At 46.3% G+C, this 5,133-nt stretch overlaps 1 long non-coding RNA gene across 1 annotated transcript; it reads left to right on the top strand.

Annotated features, from left to right (window-relative positions):
• Positions 1–873: 873 nt before the first annotated feature.
• On the top strand, positions 874–3,140 carry LOC122384389. Its single transcript, XR_006257028.1, has 3 exons — positions 874–1,056; positions 1,731–1,915; positions 2,337–3,140. It is a non-coding gene; the product is annotated as an uncharacterized LOC122384389 (long non-coding RNA).
• The last annotated feature ends 1,993 nt before the right edge of the window (positions 3,141–5,133 follow it).

Here is a 5,133-nt window from a genome sequence, read left to right as displayed (position 1 = left end):
CCAAAGTTGCTGCGGCTAGCTCTATCCTTGGGATAGTCGTCCCTTTCAACGGTGCCAATCGTGACCGCCCGAATACAAAACCACAGTGAATATCACCTGCTTCGTTGACAACTCTGAAATAAGAGACAGTTCCGTAGGCGCGTTCACTACCGTCAGAAAAATGATGGAGCTGGCAAAATGCGTTCCTGAAAGACCGTGGCCTCAGACACCTAGGAACGGAAATGTTGTTCAAGACCAGAAGATCGTTTAGCCATTGTTCCCACTGCTTCTGATATGGCTTTGGAATTCTGATATGGCTTTGGAATGCATTCATCCCAGCCACGGTCATAGAATACTAAGGTAACACGGAGCCGAAGCTTCAAGCCAGGGGACACGGGAGGCATGCCGTCAGCTGTCCATTTATAAATAATCGGTTTCTTTGACTTAATTTCTAATGTTTTTCTGATGTTTTGCATCAATGAGGTACATCAAAAATTAAGTTTTATTTTTTTTTTGAGGTCGAAAATATTTTGTTGTCCAAACTATCCCCGTTTAAAGAAAATAGACAAGGGGAGAGTTTACCCAGGACCCTATGGAGAGAGTCAACCCAGGGCCCTATGGGAGAGAGTTAACACGTGCTTCTATGGGGCGAATTCGATGCAACAATGGCGCAGTAGCGACATTACTCTTGTTCGATGTTTTTCGGACGACAAAGATTCTACGCCATTCGGCCAATCACATTCCATAATTGCAGCCGAGCCCCCGTTGATCTAGAACGGGATTGGCCGGACGACGTACAATCTTCGTCGTCTGAGAGACATCGAACGAGGGGTACATCGACTGAACATACATTGCGATTCAATATTCAGTATTTTATGACCGTGATTGCAATCCAAATTTGCATTTGAGCTCAGCAGTCGAGTGTGGTGCCAAAAATACCAGAAGCGGTGTCCTATATACGGCCTTGACCAGAAGTGTTGCATGCCCTGGATGCAGAAAAACAAGATTGAGATGAGTGGATCAAGATGTATCTTTCGTGCAGATGTATCAAGATCCTTTCACTTAAGATCCATGCAGGTGAGGTTCCAGTGAAATTTGAATTCGATAGGTAGCTATTTTTTATTTTGCTTTGATACTTGTGGTAAGGAAACATGATTATGGTTGCATGAACCGCCCACTGCTCATTGCTGTCTCGTCTCACGTTCGATATCCGATCACCATTCTTAAATAGCTCACCCCATATGGAAATCAGGTTTCAGGAGGCCACTAGGCTTGTGGGGCCTGGTCTCAATGAGCTCCCAGTGCTAAGGACAGTCAGGCTCATATGCTGGGTAAGGTCAGGTTCAGGTAGGCCAGTACCTATGCACTCTGCAAAGCATGGCAATTTCGACAAGATCTCGTCTGTGCTGGCTTGTCCGGCTGGTGAGGCTTTGGTGTGGCGTGGATTTAGCTTGGTGCAGTGCGGATTTTGTGTAGCGCGGTGCAGATTTGGTCTGGTGTGGTCAGGTGGTGGGGGATGTAGTGTAGTGCATTTTAAATGTGGCTGATAGGTGTGCGGTGGTCAGAACGGACTGTACCAGTGCTGGTGCCTGGTGGTCCCACCAATCACGGGGGTCATCTCCTGTTGTGACCCAGGGCCCAGGGGGTCTAGTCAAAACCTTACCTATTTCTGCTAACCTAAACCTATTTCTTACAAATTAGGCATAAATGTGATTATGGTATAATGATAATTAAACCTGGCCCTTTTTCAGGCGCAAGCTTTGGATGAACTTCTGCTTCTGCGGTCGGCATTCTTACAGGAGAACCCAAGATTCATTGTACCTACCTGTATGCATTTCAAAACTGAATAATTGATAGCAACAAGTAAATATTTGAAGTTGCAGCCAAATGCTGTGCCTTCTCTGCTGCAAGAGCTACATGTCACCATTGAAGCAAGGTAAGTGTTAAAAGAAATTTTTCACCTTCTGTGAGTAACTTGATAAATAAAATTTAAAAAGGTGTGTTAAAAATGTGATGAATAAAATTTAAATGTATTCTTACTTGGAATTACACACTTCTTCTAAAGGGATTTCATTATTTTAATGATTAGAGTTATGAACACTTACAGCTGAACAACCTATCAGCTGCAAGGGATTCTGCTCCTGTAAGTGCTCTCAACGCTGATTGGCCACTGTGTGTGTTGAAGAGGTTTCTGCTTGCTGTAAATGAGCACTAGAACATTAATTTAAGCACCAATATTCACTGATAAAAGGTGAATATCTCAAACGGTTCAAATATAAGGCATACACAAATCTGCTCTATCAGACTGCTATCTCAGTTTAAAATCCCATGTTAAAGGTGAACTATTTCCTCGACAGGACCAGCTCGACTCCTGCAGTAGGAGTCCAGCCTCGTCCAGTCGTCGCCGCTCGCCAAGACCAGCCGGACTCCTGCAATAGGGGTCCAGGCTGACCCGTTCGTCCAGTAACCGCCGCTCGTCAGCACCAGCTGGGCTCCTGTAGTAGGGGTCCAGCCTCGTCCAGTCGCCGCCGCTCGCCAAGACCAGCTGGGCTCCTGTAGTATGGGGCTAGGATGGCCCGTTCATCAACCGGTCCTGAAGTCACATCGCCGTCAGCCAGCCGAACTCAGTACATAAGTCACCAACCCTGAATGTTGCCAGCCAAAGTCGGCAGTTTCCTTCGGACAGTCATCTCACCAGTGTTGTACAGTGTACGAGGTTAGTGACGCAGTTAAATGCGTCAATTAAATGCGAGGACGTGCGCTTGTATGCAGCGTTTTGTCATGTTGAGCTGCATGGGTGTCGATTTTCACCGAATTGAGGGTGCCCACTGCCCGGGCGCAGCAAATCCGCCGCTGCCTTAGCGGTGACCTTGACCCGCACCGTCTGTTGGGGCTCCAAAGCCAAGCCAGCCGAGCCGGCGGGGAATCTAAAGAGCTTGAGCACCCCCAACCCGGCGGAAATTGACACCTATGTTGAGCTGTATGGATGCGTTTTAGCCTTCCGCCGTGGTGGTAAATAGCAGCCTACATGCAGAATTAGGCAGGCTTATTAGCGGACTCATTATTGGATTCATTGTGTCACGTTTGTCGGCACGTGTAAGATGTGCTTAACTGCCATTAGCTCTCGGCCTGGCGACTTCTGGGGACCACGTAATGGGGATGACAATTGGGATCCTGTGCCTTAAGCCGGCCATTTACGTCCATGGCTATATACCCCCGTACTAGGGCTAGTTATGACGTATATAGGGATCCACGAGATCTTTTTTGATGAATGTGTTGTGCAGTGTTGAGATCCGCGTGTAACGTCACTGTTTGGCCAGTCTGCCCTCAAACGCGTCATCTTTACTCGTATTTTATTTACTGAACGCTTTGCATGGTCCAGTGGTTTATATAGACATCTTCCTTGCACTAGCTAGTTTTATGTGGCCAGGTTGATTGCCTGTCAGCGCGGTCACGCTGTCGTCTTTCGATTGGTGCGCTTAAATGCGGCGAGATGAATATAGGATTTCCTTTGATGCTATTTAGTACCTGCGCCCAGCTCAACTGGGGAAGGGGGGGGGGGGCACTGCCGACTTTTGGTCCCATTCTTTCCATGTAACGCCCATAGAGCCCATTGTTAAAATGCCAAAATCAAAGGAGGGCACGGTGCCCCGGTGCCCTCCCCGTTCCGCCGCCTATGCGCGAAAGTACCAACTACCAACAGTTTCCAGTTGTTTGTGTCCCAAAGTTTTTTTATGAGTTGGACGATTGGGCTTTTCCCATCGCTCGTTATGCAATTATTTTGTTAAACGCTCTAAAATTGTTTCTCTACAAGTCATTAGAACTTAGAAGCAAATAGATATTGATGGATACGATCTCAAGGGGGCCGATAAGAAGGAAGAGCGCGCGGCGCAATGATTGTGGAGCACAGCACACGATTAATGTGAGGCGCATTTAAGCGAGAAATAACTTCATTGAACAGAAATGAGCAGAGTACCAGCATTGAAACTGCACCAGTACCAGCATTGAAACTAAATATAAGATATCTCAGAAGGTTGCGCTTTTGGGGCCGAGTTGTGGTGCTTTACGCCGTACATCATGCTTAATGAATGTGACCGTCGTGTTTGTGGGATCCCCGTCGGTACTAGTCAGCCCCACGAATCGTGGTAGATCACAAAGATAATCTTCGCCTCCGGTTATGATTTTGATATATCTACGAAACGGGTGCTGGGTGGTACACGAAAGCAGCTTTTTCAGGTGAGTTGAAAGGGGAAGAGGTTCTTTGAATTACAATTTCGGACCATGGTTCTAAAAAGCGCTAGTTTAAAACTATTGTTATAATTCCTATCGTAAACCATCGGACGCTCGACGCTGCATTGGCATTGGTACGATGTGCCGGTAATCGCTTCGCTAGCCGAGAATGATAGCGTGGCAGGTTTACTGATATGTAGGATTATCAAATAAATGTAATAGAAACGATATTAAATCCACTACCTCTTTAGAAGCTCTTGAAATAAACCTGGCTATCTGGTTGTCGAAGCCAGGCAAATTATATGCTTGGAATGGCTAAATGTCCATTGTCCATGACATCATTAAATTGAATTATTTTCCTTCTTAGCACTTAAAATACATTTCAGCGACACAAAACTCCCAAAAGTCTGATATCTTGCCCGTGGTATCGTGGTACGATCGGCGAGTACCTAAACCTTCCTACGCAATGTCCATGGCTATGCGAAGTCTAAGGTTGGCCTACATAAGCCTTGGGTTGGCCTGTTTATCCTGTTTCATATCGTATCTATGATAATAAAGTGTTCACGATCGCATAGCCAAACTGAGAACAAAATATTTATTTGCAAAACTCCAGCAATACCCCTCGCTTGATACTATAAAAAAAATATTGCACACGATCATGCGAAGCCGTGAATCCTACCGCCTTTATTTAGCGCCGGCGTTCCCGCGTTAATAATTTCTCCTGAATCGGAGGACCAATAATCAGCTGACGCACCGTTGTTTTGATGTCGGCGGACCGTGCCAGCCTGATCCCAGCCGACTTTGATTCTGCACAGGTCTCGCAATAGATGTCTTGCGATTAAAACGTAAGGGGAAATCAAACCAAACGGATCATACACTGAGCCTGCGATTGCGAGAATACCGCGTTTGGACATGGGCCTTTCT

This window comes from Amphibalanus amphitrite, unplaced genomic scaffold (assembly GCF_019059575.1).
Source record: "Amphibalanus amphitrite isolate SeventyFive unplaced genomic scaffold, NRLGWU_Aamphi_draft 000188F_arrow, whole genome shotgun sequence".
Classification (NCBI taxonomy): Eukaryota; Metazoa; Arthropoda; class Thecostraca; order Balanomorpha; family Balanidae; genus Amphibalanus; species Amphibalanus amphitrite.
Note: the sequence above shows the minus strand (reverse complement) of the source record. Positions and strands in the feature narration are given on the sequence as shown.